General features: G+C 38.7%; 1 protein-coding gene and 1 long non-coding RNA gene across 2 annotated transcripts in view; both read left to right on the top strand.

The window, feature by feature from the left end:
• PID1 (phosphotyrosine interaction domain containing 1) overlaps positions 1–17235 on the top strand; it is a 224739-nt gene that overhangs the window by 194588 nt on the left and 12916 nt on the right. The window lies entirely within an intron of this gene.
• LOC116597403 lies at positions 426–15827 on the top strand. Its single transcript, XR_004288589.1, has 3 exons — positions 426–436; positions 6669–6672; positions 15703–15827. It is a non-coding gene; the product is annotated as an uncharacterized LOC116597403 (long non-coding RNA).

Raw genomic sequence — 17235 nt, 5'->3', positions numbered from 1 at the left:
GAGTCAGATGTTCAACTGACTGAACCACCCAGGCTCTGTAGTTACTGTTAATTTCTAATTATTATCTGCATATAAATTAATCCAATAGGGATGGATGTATCTGAGACAACTCTACATTTTTATCTTTTTCCTGACAAGATTTTCTTCTTCTTTTTCTTTTTTCTTTTTTTTTTTTTTGTTTTTTTAAAGAGAGGGTGGGAAAGCAGGGGCAGGGCCAGAGGAGGAGAGAGAGAATCTTAAACAGGCTCCACACTGAGCACAGAATCTGTCCTGGGGCTTGATCTCACACAACACTGAAATTGTGACCTGAGAGCTGGACACTCAGCCGACTGAGCCATCCAGGCAACCCCCTCCTGTGCTTATTTTTAAATTCCCTCTCTTAAGCTGTGGCTAGTGGGACACAAGGAAAGCCTTTTACACATGTTAAATTACTCTTGTCTTTATTACCCTCTTCCTTCTTCGGCAAGGTTGAACCCGAGAGATGTCACAGGTAGAGACTGGTATTTGGCATTAATCTTAGGCAGTCACCTGTGCGTGAGGAGCAGGAAAGGGTTTCAAAAGGAACACACGTCAGGAAGCTAAGTTGCTTGAACTTCTCTGCCTCTCTCCTCCAGTCAGGCACCTTTCTCTGAGTTGATTGAAGATTTGTAAATTTTGCAAATTTGAACACCAGTCATGAACGAGAAGCATAAAAGACCACGATGGCGACTTTGGAATTATTCAGGGGACTCATTCAGTCACCATGTCTTGCCCAACATTATCTGTTTTTTTTTTTTTTTTTTTTTAGATTTTATTTATTTATTTGACAGAGAGAGATCACAAGTAGGCAGAGAGGCAGGCAGAGAGAGAGGAAGGGAAGCAGGCTCCCTGCTGAGCAGAGAGTCTGATGGGGGGCTCGATCCCAGGACCCCGAGATCATGACCGGAGTGGAAGGCAGCGGCCTAACCCACTGAGCCACCCAGGCGCTCCGCCCAACATTATCTTTATAAAGACTCTGGTTTATTCCCTTCTCCCCGTTTCTATCAGCACCGACATCTCTGCCAAGGCACACAGGCCTGCATTATGACTTTATCCTTCAGAAGAAATTTCTGCATAAGGCGAAATCCTGACTTTCAGATAGACATAAAACAAACATGTGTTTGGATTTTATTTTACTCACCAGTCAATGAGGGAAGCAGGCAGATGTTAGAACCCATTCAAAAGAGAATCTGAAGGATAGGTTCATTGATAAGATCAGGAATATTGAAATGACTGTATACATGGAAGCAACATTGTTATTTCCTGTTTGGAGATAAGGGAGGTTTGGGGGGATGGGAAGTCACTCTAACTGCTTCTGGACAGACAGATTTGCACATCCATACATAAGAATTATTTTGCATTGCTATCACTTATTTGTACCGGGCTCCCATAGAGCCAGGAACCGATAATTCAGAGGGCTGCTCCCTAGAGTCTAGACAATGAATGCATAGTTTTCCATCGAGGTACAATTTCCTTTGAGAGTGGCAAGTCAAACTGTTGTTGACTTTGGCCACCTCCACCAGCTTAAACTTTCATAAATACTGCTCTTACTGGGCCACTTGGCTGGCTCAGTGAGTAGAGTACATGACTCTTGATGTTGCGGTTGACCCTTGATTTCAGAGTTGACTCTTGATCTCAGGGTCATGAATTCAAGCCCCATGTTGGGAATAGGAATTACTTAAAAGAAATACTACTTTTATCATCTGATTCACCCCACCAAAGCATCCTTCCTGTTATTGATTCTGTCTAATCGGAACTCTTACAAGTCATCAGGTTCTTTCATAATCTCTTCTGTTGCCAGCATCACATGCTACCTCTCTCCAAACACAACCTAACTCCAATCAGATGATCTTCTTCCTTCCACATGTGTGTATGATTAATTCCTCAGCCAACCCTTATGAGCAATCTGTCCTTTTTAACCTGTTCACCCCCTTGTTCAATGCAAGTTCATCTTAATCTTGTTAAACCTCACCTCTTAGGACATCATGTTGGGTTTATGGATTATACCATACTACCCATCACTTAGTTATCTGCTATTTCTTCTTTTTGGGGGATCACTTCATGTTTACCGATTCCAACCTGATTGCAAACTCTTCCTTTTTTGAAAAAGTGCCCATCGCCACTATGAGCATATAAAACCACCCATTCTATGGTTATTGATCTGTAATTATCCTGTTCTTAGTTACTGATTAAAAAAATAATTGAATGAATGGGGAGGAGTGGAGAAACTTCTCATTTCTTGAAATTGTTCCAAGATTTAATAAATTTCTTCTGAATCTTAATCCTGTAACATTTACCAGGATACTCTAAAACATGGATCATGGGTCTGCCTCGACCAATTGCTTGGGTTGCTACTACTGGTTTAACTTTAGAAAGAATGCATTTCTTGGGAGCAGATGGTCACTTGATATTTCATTGTTAAGCCCCTTCAGAGAAATTGTTCAAGGTAATGATAAACCACAAAATTCCATTTTGTATTATGTCCACAAGCAACCATCCAATTTAGAAGGTGAAAAGTTAGACTTAGTTGGTATAAAATGAAGTGAATTTGAACTCTGTGCATGATGAGAGGGTGTACTTGAGGCTTTACTGTCTGGGTCTGTAGAAGACCTGCCTTTAAGGTTGATGGAGCCTTGAGAATGGTAGGTATCACCAGCTCTAGTTTGGATGACAGCAGATAAGAAGATACGATTTTCTCTTCCTTCATGAAGGCAGGATTTTTGTCTGTTTTATTCACTTCTGTCTCCACATGCCTACAGCAGTTTCTGGCATATTTTAAATATGCCAGAAAATATTTGTTTTGGATGAACAAATTCTTGTTTTTCATTCTCTAATCACTGTAAGGTATTTATAGTTTCAGTTTACAGTTTTTAAAATCCTATTTTGGTGGTGTTCAATTAAACTGTTTCCCATAATATGTTTCAAAACTCAGACCAGAATTCTAGTTTTATGAGAAATGTCCTGTCAAGAAAAGGAGACGTTAATACAATTTGAACCAAAATATGGCCCATGTGTATTACATATTGATACACATTTCTATGCCTCACAGATGTTTTAATTGATAGAAATGTGTCTTCTACCTAGAAGTGGTTTTGTTACATTGATGTTTACTAATGCTCTATTAGATTTTTGGGGTAGAGACTTACCTTGCTCTTTATCATAGCTGACTAAAATATCACTTAAAATCATTTATTCATTGAAATATAGTTTTCACAAAAATTACATTTGGCACACAGTAAGGAATAAAAATTGTTTGAAACAAAGATGTGTTTTAATGTTAGAACGCTTTATTAAATACAGTTCCTGCTTATAAAGAAGACTCACAATTACCATAAAGTAAAATTCTGCTGTTTTTTTTTTTTTTCCCCTTTGTCTGCCATCAATGTTCACATGGAACTGCCTGGAATTACTGTCAAATGCTTTATCCCTCATCTCAATGAAATGCCAGGTAGCCTTCAGGTAGTTTGCAGTTCAATTTTTTTCTTCTTGTTTGAAAGGAACATTTCCCACAGGCCAAATTAGACAATGGATAACCAAGGAAATTTATTTCATGTGTAACAGCTTCTGGAGGAGAGAATGGCCAGACACATAAATCTGTCTTCAAAGCAGCAAGTGCTTTATCGATCCCTAGTTGAAAAAAGGTGGCCTCTGAGGCAAATCCCAGAAGTTAGATAAGAAGGCCCTTGGTAGCAGGTAGAAATGGTCCATCAGCTCTGCAGAGGAGTAGAAACTTATTATGGAAACTTATTACTAAACATAATAGTGAAAATAGAACTGTCTTGAAAAGAGATAATGTATCACGACAGTTTCTCCTCACAGCGAGCATTATAAAGAAGTCTAAGACAGGAACACTCATACATGAGCCCCCTCACACACATATGGGTATTTCTGCGTGATATTTTTCCAGTAACTTCGAGAAGATGACTTCCTGTTTGTATGTTCTTCTGGGCCATTGTAACCTTTGGACACACAGGTGCTAATATAAATAAATTACGAGTCCCCAAATCTGAATAGTTTGGCATTACAATATCGTGAAACTGCTTTAGTAAAATCATTCTTTGCTCATGGAAGTGAGGATGGGAACTAACCGGTGTCCTCCACTGACGGCCTGAGCTGGGGAAGCTCCAGGCCTCTGTGGGATTCTGAGAACTCACGTTTCTCTGTCCTTGAGGTGAGCTGGAGACTAGAGGGTGCACCTGACCTCTTGTTAGGGGGCTAGAGCTTTTCTGAAGAGAGCTAGTTGGTCTAGGTCTGTCAGCAGAGAAAACTGGAAGGATTTAGTCCAATGCTACAGCAGGAAAGTGTTATCCACCAGATGGCCTAGGAGGCAGGAAGAAAGGATTTGGGAACTAGAGGAGAAGAATCCAAGCTGGGGCAGCAAGCTGAGCCACATCAGTTTGTAACCGTCATGAAGGCAACACCTTGAGCCCCGCTGTGTTGTACTGGGAGACTTTACAGTGTGTGGACCTTTATTCACATCCCCTCATTTAATTTCCTCCCTGTAACAACTGATACCGTAGATGTTGTTTACTTGTATGGCATAATGGACTGTTCGCTTCAATTGTCTTGTTTCCCCCACTGTTATGTTCTCAGAGTCTGGCAGAGCAGAGACACTCAAACATTTGTTGAATGAATCCGCATTGTGTGGCTGAGGAAATGAAGATCCAGTAATTTGTCCAAGACCAGGCAGCAGTGAATCAGCCCAGCTACTCAGGATCAAATCTACCATTCAGTTAATGATAAGGATTTGGGTTATCTTAAGCTCCCAGAGCTGTCATTTTTTGCATATTTGTCTGTTTAAATGGATAAAAAATGTTTTCTTTTCTTTTTTGTTCCATTCCTTTTTATAAAACTGGACAGTTTAAGTTTTTTTCATCCATGCAGCAGGAGAAAAGAAAGGAAGAGGGGTTTGCACATGAAATGGTCATCAAGCAGAAGTAGAGTTTGTGGGGATCCCAGGATTTGTGGCCATAGCTGGGAATGTATAGAGAACCCTACAAGGCAATTAGATGCTCAGGGACACTGGAGTCAGACTGTTTTATGGACTGGCCCTCCTGCCAAATTTCTGTACAAGCTTTTCTCTCCAAATTTTCTGTACAAGCATTGTAGGACTGATGGGTTTCTAATCTGGGGGTGCCAAATGGTTATTTTCTTCATAGAAAATGGTAGGAGATGCTTAAAAAAGTTATCATTTAAAGAACACTGGTTGGCATTAAATGTATGATTTTTTTCCCCTTCAATTACTTAAATAAAGCTTGAGGCCACAGCCAGGCTGGGAATGGTGTCATGGCTTAGCCATCAGAGAGCCTGCAGTGATATGTACCCAGCTTCCCTGCTTGTTTGAGATGGGACACCGAATGGCTCGTCGGCTGCTGGCAGGACTGGTGTGTCTGTAAGTGTCCCATACACATGCACACACCAGCATCCACACATCCCGATGCAGAGTGACCACGGTTTCCTGGGACATTTCCAAAGCCACCATTACTTGGCAGTTAACATGCAGTGAACTGAGGGTACACCTAATGTAAATATTTGCAAAGGCAGATTTTTAGTTTTTATTTATCTATTTATTGTTGAAAGATGGACTTTTTAGAAAGGAGATCTTAACGACCAATGAGCCTATTCCACATAGCCTAAAACAAACAAACAAACAAACACTCTCTGGATATAGAGAGCCTGTCTCACCTCAGAATAATGGATTTGCTGCCTGGGCCCTTGATTTCCCAACTTAGAATTGAGGCAATTTTAGAACTCTGTGGTGAGGCCATACATTTTGACAGCTAGAGAAATCTCCAAGGTCTTCATCAGTCATGGCCCTCATTCCGCATTTAATATGTGAGGGAGATGAGAAACTCAGAGTTGCATGCTCGAAGCGGGGAGTTCAGCGCTATGGCGTTAGTACCTTTTGTATGGCTGTAAGTTAGTCTCTTGTCTTGCTTCAGGGAAGGCACTTCTTTAGAGAGTCACACACACAAAAAAATAATAACCTCAAGAAACAGAAGCTGTCATCTAGGAAAGCTCTATAGTCAAATGATTTATTATTTTCCACAGTTTTCCTTAGTTTTTTCCAATTTTCCAGTTTTCCTCTTCCATGGTCAAAATTTAGAGAATTTGCCTGTGTAAGGTTAATTACACATGAATGTGTACATGTACATGTGAATGTGTATATATAAATACATTTATGTACATTTCTAGGTATGTAAATTTTTTCCCCAAGATTGTGATAAACTAAGTTGTTAGAGAAATAGGTGCCTTAGGGAAAGTCTGATGTGTCTACATAATGCACACGGTTGTTCTCAGAGTTACATGTGTTTTTGTAGATGACTTTTCTTTCTGATTTTCCCCCTCTGAATTTTTTAAACCTCATGAATGCAGTCAGCAGATCTCTTATGATCTTCTGAGTGTTAGAAAAATAATGTCAGGATTTCAGAGCTGCTAAACTCGGGAAAGAAATTGAAATGGCCTCTTGTATTGTCTTTTGAGCTCCTGGTTATCAGTTATCTGAGCTACTGATAATCACTAGGTAACAGAGAATTTGTTGAAATCCATTTGGCTACTTACATTTGCTCACGGGTGCATTTCTGATGTTCTCGAGCTGTCCTGCTTTCAAATATATTCAGGCTATAGATGGGGATTGCCATTATCACCAGTATTGTCAATTATTGTTGTGGACATATTGGCCAAAGGAGTGCGATGTAAAATGAAGTGAGATAAAGTACTAGAAAGGAGATAAAGAACCCTCTGTAGAGACAAAAAAGGGCAAAGAAATTGAACAGGTCATTCACCAAGGGAGAAATAAAGATCACCAACAAACATATGAAAAAATTTAATCTTATTAACAATCAAAAAATAACAGGGTAACTTTTTTCATCTGTCAAATTGGAAAGATGCTAAAGGTAATGGTCACCATTGTTGAGAAGAGTCTGTATGGAAAGAGTCTCATACATATCTATTGGGAATAAAAGTTGGCAAAATGTTTCTGAAAGGCACTTTTAAAATAAATATCAAATTAAAAAAAAATGTTCATATTCATTGCTGCCATAGTTCTACTTCTAGGAATTTAGTATAGGCAATATGTCTTTTCTTCTTTTGCATTGCTAATCCCTTTACTGATTAATGCAATGACTCCTTTCTTAGAAAAATGCTAATGTACAATCAAGTTTGCATTTAATTTCTTGGGTCATGTGGTGATTGCCAAACTCTAGCAAAATAACAGTACCCTATACTGCAATATAAATTTTACACAACACCCCAGCTACTGTTACTTAAAAAATTGTGAAGAATTCATAAAAGAAAATCTGTGAAAGTCCATACTTAATATATTTCATGTATAAAATTCTAAAAATAAAGCATAAAGTACAATCTTGCATTTATAAAAAACATAGCATAGGATACATTATCATTTTAATGTACAGTATTAGCCACTGCTTCTGATTTTCCCTTTGACTTCTGCCACATCATAGCCCCTTCCTACCTTGGTTAGCACCCCTAAGTGAAGCTTTTAGGACAAGTCTTTGGACCAACCCTGCTACTCTGGCCAATAACCTGAAGTTTCAAATTTTGCTTTGTTCCTTTTTTCCTATGGAAGAGTAGAAGTATTATTAAAGAATAGACAAAGGTCAGCCCAACTCTCTTGCAATAGAGAAACTGTCCCTTTTAGGGAACCCTCCCACCAGGCAGGCTTTACTAAAATTTTTTTTAGAGAGTAAGGATTAGCTAGAGGATGTGGGTAGAACAAACTTGGTAATAAAGAGGGCTGAGTTCTGTTTGATAGTGCAATTCCAAAAGGGGCTCTTAAGTTATATGAGTCTCCATTAAGTTAGGTCAGTTAGGAGGGTCTTTTGGATGATAAAAAACTGCTAGATACTATAGCAAGTGGCTTCAAATCATTTGTCCACACTCAGAAAGACATTATTTGAGTCATAAAATGGTCACTGCTGCTACCACATACAGAAGGTACTGAGAAGTAATCTGGCACTTTAGGAATCACCCTAAAAAGCACAATATTTTTAAGTAACAGTATATATCACAAGAAGATGTTTTGATTTCATTACATCCCCAGTCTTAGTATGAAGGTACTTAGGCAAAGAGGGAGTGTCTGAATACAGATACCATCTTGATTTTAAAAAGTGACATGAGACACACCTAAGAACTGGGCTCTGAAATCAAACTTCTCGTGTGCCCTCTGCCAAGTGCCTTAACCTCTGTGTGCCTCAGTTCTTCCTATATAAACTGAGAATGATAACAATGCTTATCTCCCAAGACTATGTGAGAAGTAGTGAATTCGTATATTGGGTACATAAAACAGTGCCTGAGAGTTATCATTCTATAATATTAAGTACTATTATCTTTGTATTTGGGATGAGGTCCATAAATAAAATAAAATAAAATAATTAGAAATATTAAGTATTTTTTAAAAATTTAATTTCCTGGTGACATAAAACTGAATATTGTCATTTTTAAAAATCTCATTTTGTTTTCATTCCTTTTTTTTCCCCCCCTAAACAGATCATCACTTTGTGTAGTATTGGCTTTAAATGAAGAGGATTATACTTTGTTTTGCTTTTCTCTTATTGTGGGGTCAGTAAGTCATCCATACCTGACTAAGCTGGGACTCAGAATTGATTAGTACAAAAATCACTTCTCTGCCTGCCCACCCCTGGTGTCTAAGGGTTTCCACTTTGGGACAGGAGCTCCGTGGAGAAGCTTGCCTTGGGCTTGTTGGTCAGGAAGGAAGTGGAGGAAGCTCTTGTGATGTCTACTTGCAGAGTAGATCTTGGGCCTGAATTTCAATTTCTTTTTCTAGAAGAGTGAGGAGTTGAATCAAGAAAAATGGAACCACTCTGAATGCAAAAGGTAGCTGTGTAGCCCCAGTTGAGCAAGTGGCTCAGAGCTGGGACGGAAGCCCTTTTCCAGGTTGATTCAAACTCTCCATGGTTCTGGAAGCCTATGGCGATTGTAAGCTTTGTGGGGGCACAGGAGAATTTTCCTGGGTACCCCAAAATAACTAACTGTTCTTTTTTTTAAATTTTTTATTTTTTATAAACATATGTTTTTATCCCCAGGGGTACAGGTCTGTGAATCACCAGGTTTACACACTTCACAGCACTCACCAAAGCACATACCCTCCCCAGTGTCCATAATCCCACTCCCTTCTCCCAAACCCCCTCCGCCTAGCAACCCTCAGTTTGTTTTGTGAGATTAAGAGTCACTTATGGGATTGGGAGGGAGACTAACTGTTCTTTTATTGGGGACTCTTTTGTAGCAATCAAGATGGTAGGAGTTCTTGCCACATTAATTTGGGCAATAGAAGCTGAGTTTGTCTTTTTATTGGAAGATTTAAGTCTCATGTAAGGGCAATAGTGACTAGACATTGAACTGTACATCAGAAGGTTTAAATCAGTGAAATTCCTATACATTTTGAAAGCAAGATGGATTCATCAACTTAAAATTTTTTTGTCCAACCAAAATCTAATAGGGAATCAAATATTTTGGGGAAGTTACTCTGTTTGGAGTAATTCTTTGAATCTAAGCTTCTAGGTAGAAGAATAAAAATCTCCCTTGTCTTCTGCTTTTGGAGGATTATTAGGAGTAGGTGGTGAGTTTAGTTAGGCTGGAGAGAATTTTTCATTACTTTGGGATGAATTATGTTTTATTTTGTATTTTTTCCTGAAAATTAAGGAGAAAAAATTAGAATCTGTTTTCCATAAGTTTTCAGCAGATATATTAATTTTCCCACTATATACCTCTACAAGAAGAAGAGCTCGGGCATGTTTCCTCGGACCACAAAGAACATTTTCCTGTCTCTTTTTCTTTCACTTGCATGTGCAGACATTGCACACACGCATGTGTGCACACACACATCACATATTTCCAATTTGGAGATGTTAACTTTTCTCTTAGCATGCATACACAACTAGCTCTGCAAGGAGGGAATTTCAGGAAGTTGGGGGGAGTGTGTATGTCTGTATTAATACTAAGGTTTGGTGAAAAATTATGGCCTCCCTCCCAGCTTGTTTATTTTTTTTTAACTGAATCTATCTGTTCGGTGGAAGGAATATATTGCCCTGCTGCAGCATGACTCTTGGTAGGATGAGTGGGTTCTTTGATGGAATCAGTAAGAAATTCCAAAGACCATTTTCTCTTTTAACCCCCAGACTGAATTGCGACCAGGCAGAGCAGAATGATAGTGGACAGAAATGGGCAATGTCAAATTTAATTTGGGCCATTGGCACTTGAAGCAGGCAATGGAGGCCTTGCTGTCACAGAGAGAGCCCCATCTGCCAATTCTGGATTGCACAAATTCGAGGAACAAGGAACGTTCAGTGACAGTACAAAGACAGCCCCCCCCCCCAGCACCCTTGACCTGAGATTCAGAGTCTGTGACTGACTGAAGGCTATGAGAGATGGCCGAGAAAAGCCAATCCAAGAGGGGGTGTGAAGGGTAGACAGGGAAGGCTTTTGGGCTTGGGCTCAAGACATTTGCTGTTTAATGGAAGTGTCCTTCCAGGTTCTGGAAACTTCTCATCATAGTTGGGGCCAGGAAAGGAAGGTTTTCATATCATCTCACTTCCATCCCAAATTCTGGCCCCTACCTGTCTGTTTCTTGCATAGCCTATCTGGGAATACTGGTGCCCACTCATTACCTTCTGAGCTCATTTGTGGTTTTATGAAAAGTACTGACCCAACAAATAAGACATCACTGCCACCTGAGGTAGCAGAGACCTGATGGTAGAGAAACCTTGAGCAAACAAACTGACTAAAAAAACTGACGACCACCAGCCTGTTCCTGTTTTTTTTATCAACCAGTGAGGAGAATTAATGTTAAAACACCTTTGAATATCAGGTTGGTTATATTACAGATTTCTTGATATCTTTATTTTCTCAGCATACCAGTCATTTGTTTTATTAATTGAGATGATTATTATTAGCAATCATTATTACCTTGTTATCATTCATTCACCATTACAAATAGACCAACATCCAAAAGGGAATAAACTTCTCATATGAAACTAGCCTGAATTTTTAAGTTTAAAAATGGTAATGCTGAGTATGTTATCATTAAAAAGTTGAAAGTTAAGGAGAGTTAGCTGATTTTTTTTTTCTTTCTCTTATTGTGGGGCTTACATGGTGTGTCATATGCTGTTAATATGGCACCTATACTTGTATTCTGGGAGTCTACACTCTAACATGGGCTGTTACTGTGAAGTCCCAGATATGTTTATAGAAAGCAAAATGGAGGGAACTCACAAGAAGCGCAAAGAGATGCCTGGGACTTGGGTAGAGCGAGGCCATCTGTAGAGGGAGACCAAAGAAGAGAGAAGCCAGGGCCTCTTGAAGGCATATCCTCTCTGCCCTAAAGTCCCCAAAGTTTAAGCAAGTGCACTTTCTATGTGAGGCCAAGATGGCTTGTTTCCTCTGGAAATGATGAACACAAACACTCATCTTTACTCTTTTCCCAAGTATAACTCATTGTTGAAGAAAAATTAAGCCTGACTTTCTTAGTCTACTTTCCTTCAGAGACTTCACAACTTGGATTTGGTATAGAGTCACTATTATAGAATCACAGTTATAGAGGTTAAGAGCTGAGAGTAACTGAGGAACATTCGAGCTATCTCTAACAAAAGGAGAAGAGGTAGTGAGGAAGAGGACTATGGGCTGTGGAGTGGGGGAGGTAGTGGTGAAGTGGTAGATCCCATCTGCGTTAGGGTTCTCCAGAAAAACAGAACCAATAGGGGTGTGTGTGTGTGTAAAGAGATTTGTTTTTACATATGTACTATATATAGTGCATAATAAAGGATTCTATGAAGAGAATTGGCTTATGTGATTATGGAGGCTGAAAAGTCCCAAGAATTGCAGTTGGCAGCTGGAGACCCAGGACAGCCAATGGTCTGGCTCCAACCTGAGTTCAAGTCCAAAGGCAGGAGAAAATCAATGTCCAAGCTTGAAGACAGGGAAAGAGAGAAAATTCTCCCTTATTCCACCTTTTATTCTATTCAGGCTTTCAAGGGATTGCATGGACCCACCCACACTGGGGAAGGCAATCCGGTTCAATCTAAGGATTCAAATATTTGTCTCCTCCAGAAACATCCTCATAGACACACCCAGGATAATGTTTGATTAGGTAACTACATGGCCCAGTCAAGATGACACAGAAAATTAACTGTTACATTCCCCTTCTGGTGAACAAGGAGGGATGAACAGAACCAGCACTGATGGTGTCTGTGACAGAACTTTGTGCTCCTGTAGATCTGCCTATTACTGTCGCTTAGGTCCTAGTAGATCTTATCACACCAAGCATCTCTGCATCCCAGTGAGGCTGGTGATGGAGAGAGAGTGAGAACATGGAAACACATGGAAACTCATCAGAAGCATGTTGAGAGAGCTCAAAAAAGTCAATACACAAAGACTATGGAAAATCCAGTGCATTTATGGGGAACTTAAGAACATGTTATAAAGAGACATTTCCTAAAACAATGAAAATAAAATTCTTCTAAAAAGAGAGAACTGCTTTCCAGGCTTGGATCTAGAAGTTGTGCTATTTGTCTTTATCTTTGCTTTATGTGTGTGGAGTTTTCAGAGCCTAGAAAATCAGATCCATTTAAGATAGACTAGATGTTTTCCTTATTTTTCCCTTTTTGGCCACATGGACTTACCTTCTGGTGCTGTTCACAGGTCTCCTCCTCCATTTGCCTTTGAGTTTTTTACTTACCTGGGCTGATGGTCTCCAAGGCTCTTTACCTCTGCTGAGCCAATCAGAGGGAAACAATTAGGAGTTTGTCTACTGGGCAGTAATCATACACTTTGCACTGCTGGTATTACCCTACTGTAGAAGCAAGTAAGACTTCTGACTGCTGAGCAGGTGTTTCTTTTTGAAAAATAACAGAAGAGCTTCTTGCTTTTCCTTAATCCATCAAAATTTGAAACCTTTGCTCCAGTGCAAGTGCACTCTTACTAAAAATAATTGTATTTGTTGAAGTGGTCATTCATCTTGAAAGATTCCTGTGAGTTGGCTTCATTCCTTAATCTTATTTTCCCAATGCTGAAAGAGAAACTTCTTTCTTTTTTCTTCTCTTAAGAACACACTCATTAACAATGACTTTAACCAGACACTCTTCAAAGCTACAACTTAAGCCTCTGTAAGTCCTTGCTCCTGGATTTCTAAATATTTGATATCATTCACTTTTCATGCAAAGAAATCTAGTCGAGGAATTCTTTAGAACTGTTTTCAGTGTGATAACTCTGTTATGGAGGTGAATAGTAACAGTATTCACTGTATTTCCTTGAGCAGAGCTGAATAGTTAAATAGCAAGAAAGTTATGGTTCCAAGGTGACTTTTCACTAACAATATAAAAACATGATGGGGCTAGTCATTAAAAATTATGTTCACATCATGCATTGGGTTCTATTTGGAAACAGAAGGGAAAAGCAGGAAAGCTATTGAGTGATTACAGATTCTGTTTCAAAGATATAATTTCACACACACACACACACACACACACACACACACACACGCACCAAGACAATTAGAATAGGATTTGTCACCTATCACCAAAATAGGTTGATCCTATCAGCACGATGGAGTCATTTTGATCAAAAACAGATCCTTGGCTCCATGTATCTAAAATTAAATTAAATTTAAACCTTCAAGATTGTTTATTCAACTATATATGCTTATAAAAATATTTTTATTTTCCATTTAAATTAGCACTCAGCCAGATATTCATTGATCCTTGTGTAGATTTGTTCTATATTACCAATTCCCTTCCAAAAAGGTTATGTCACTTTGTACCCCAATCTACATGGCAGTGTCTGTTTCTCCATAGCCTAATATAATACAATGTGTGCCATACCTTTTATTTTTACCAGTCTGGTAAGTAAGAAAGACATCTCAGTGTAGTTTTAGTTAGCATTTCTCTAATTATGAGTAGATCTTTTAAGTCATAATCAGTCAGGTAAGACATATTATAGGGGTTTCATTCAGTTTTCCACAGAATATGTCAGTATTCTAGTTGATTATACCTTTTTAAGTTACACAGTGAATATTTCCATTGTACATTTAAACATTTTCAAAGGATATAATTTCTATCATATTTAGAACACTGTAATTTTATTTATTTTTATTTTTTAAAAATTTTATTTATTTATTTGAGAGAGGGAGAGAGTGAGAGCCAGCGAGAGAGTGAAAGCCAGCAAGAGAGAGAGAGAGATAGAGCATGAATGGGGGGGGAGGGGTAGAGGGAAAGGGATGCTGAGCAGGGAGCCCAACAGGACCCTGGGATCATAACCTGAGCCAAAGGCAGACACGTCACAGACTGAGCCATGCAGGTGCCCCTAAAATAGTGTGATTTTAAATAAAATTGGTATATGGCTCTTTAAATGTAGTCAATATAACCTATGTACCAAACTAGCATCTCTCTCTCTCTCTTTCTCTCTCTTTTTTTTTCTTTCAACTTGTGCTAGTACACTTGTATGCCAGGCACTATTTTTTTCCAGTTTCATTGAGAAATCATTGATGTACATCATCGTATAAGTTTAAGGCATATGACCTAATAGTTTGATTACCATATATCATGAAATGAGTATCATAACCGGTATAGTGGCACTCACTTCCTCACAAAGATACAATAAAAAGAAAAAAAAAAGGAATTTTATCCTTGTGATGAGAACGTAGAGGATTTACTCTCTTAACAGCCCCCTTGTATATCACACAGCAATGTTAACTATAGTCATCATGTTGTACATTACATGCCTGACACTTATTTATCTGATATCTAGACATTTGTGCTTTCTGACCACAATCTTTCAAATTACCCTTCCTCACACTCCTGCCTCTAATAACCACAAGTCTGATTTTTCTGTCAGTGAGTTGTTTATTTTTGTTGCTGTTTTTTGGGGCAGTGTTTGTTTGCTTTTAGATTCTGCATAGAAGTAAGATCCTACAGTATTCATCTTTCTCTGTCTGACTTATTTCACTTAGCATAATGCCTTCAAGCCCCATCTATGTTGTTGTAAGTGGTAAGACTTCCTCAGTTTTTTATGGCTGAATAATATATGTGTATATATCACAACTTATTTATCCATTCATCAATCAGTAGAAACTTAGGTTGTTTCTATGTCTTGGCTACTGGATCTTGGTAATGATGTTTTGGATGTGACACCTAAAAGACAAGCAACAAAATAAAAAATAAGTAAGTGGGATTTCATCACACTAAAAAGCTTCTGCTCAGCAAAAGAAACCATCAAAAAGCAATTGATGAAAAGGGAAGAAAATGTCAAACCATATATCATTTGCATAACCACATAAAGGGTTTATACTCCAAATATATAAGAACTCATATAACTCAATAGAAAAAATAAACAACAACAACAACAAATACACAATTAAAAAAATGGACAAAGGTCTTGAATAGACATCTTCCCAAAGAAAATCTAAAAAGGCCAACAAGTATATGAAAAGATGCCCAACATCACTAGTCTTTAGGGAAATGTAAGTTAAAACCACCGTGATCTATCACCCCATGCCTATTAAAATGTCCACAATCAAGAAGATAAGAGAGAACAAGTGGCATGGATGTGAAGAAAAGAAAAACCTTGTGCACTGTTGGTGGATTTTAAGTTGATACAGCCACAGTATGGAAAACAGAATGGGGGACCCCAAAAAATTAAAAATAGAGCTACCAGGGGGTGCCTGAGTGGCTCAGTTGGTTTAGTGTCCGACTCTTGATCTCAGGTAAGGTCTTGATCGCAGGGTCGTGAATTCAAGTCGGACATTGAGCTCCACACTGGGCATGAAGCCTACTGAAAAAGAAAAAAAAAAAAAGAACTACCATGTAATCTAGCAATTCCACCTCTGGGAATATATAAAAAAAAAAAAATGAAAACACTAACTGGAAAAGATATCCATACCCCCATGCCCACAGGCATTACTTACAATAGTTCTTCTTTAACCATCATAAATTCTGCAGCAATACTTTTCCTACCTGGTCTCTTATAGTCCTCCTGTCCCCTCCAGCAGCACTTGCAACCCCACTGAATGTCATCCTAAAATAATATTATGGTCTGCTTGAAAGGCTATTGATCACCCTCTGAGATACACAGAGAATTGGATATTCAGATCAGAAATTTCATCCAGTACCAAACTTTGCTAATAATTTCAAGGAAACAATCAGCCCAAGCGAAACAAGTTGAGATCTGGAACCATCAATAAGTCTCTCTCAGTCCCTTCTTGCTGAAACATAGATGGTCTAGCACAGATAACACAGAAAATACCTAATACTGTATGTAGTTATAGTACTTATATGGAGGAGAGCCCTTTCTTTTTTATTTTTTCTTAAAGATTTTACTTATTTATTTGTCAGAGAGAGAGAGCACAAGCAGGGGGGGCAGCAGGCAGAGCAGGCAGAGGGAGAAGCAGGCTCCTCACTGAGCAGGGAGCCCGATGTGGGACTTGATCCAAGGACCCTAGGATCATGACCCAAGCCTAAGGCAGATGCTTAACTGACTGAGCCACCCAGGCATCCCTGGAGGAGAGCACTTTAAACCTTGAGACATTTCCACTTTATACTTAGTTACAGTAGCTTAAGAGCCGTTTTCCTGGAAGCCATGTGCTGTAACTCTACAGATTTCAGGTTGGTTTACCACAAACAATTCTAGGCAAACAGGTACACCCGGCAAACAGCATTCCATAGATAAGGTCTTGCCTGCTAGCAAATGGCACAAGGTCTGCCATTAACAAGCTGACAAGGAGATTAAACCAGACCATTTCTTTCTCTTCTCAGGTCACTCTCCCTTTCCCCCATAAAGGGAGAGCGTGGATTTCAGAATGTTGTTTAATCATTTATTTCCCACCCTGTCATATTTCTTCTGCAAGGAAAGTATGTAAATAACAGAAATTTTTTAAAAAACTATTTTTGAGCATACGTCTTTAAATTTAAATATCCTCTGGTTTTAGTTAGCCATACAATTAATATGCATATGCATTGATCAGAACAGCATAAATGTGTTACAAATGTTGATAAGTCCTTATGAATAAAAGATAGCTTTATTAGAAAAACAACTCTTAATAAGATGGATGAGATAACTTTTTTAGTTGATATTTTCATTGGGATATTTGATTCACATGCAGTTGTTAAGAAATAATCCAGAGAGTTCCCCAACACTCATTACCCACTTTTCTCCAAGGGAAACACTTTGCAAAACTGTCATGTAATACTG

The sequence above is a fragment of the Mustela erminea genome, chromosome 8, assembly GCF_009829155.1.
Source record: "Mustela erminea isolate mMusErm1 chromosome 8, mMusErm1.Pri, whole genome shotgun sequence".
NCBI classification, from domain to species: Eukaryota; Metazoa; Chordata; class Mammalia; order Carnivora; family Mustelidae; genus Mustela; species Mustela erminea.
This window is presented reverse-complemented; position numbering and strand designations above follow the sequence as displayed.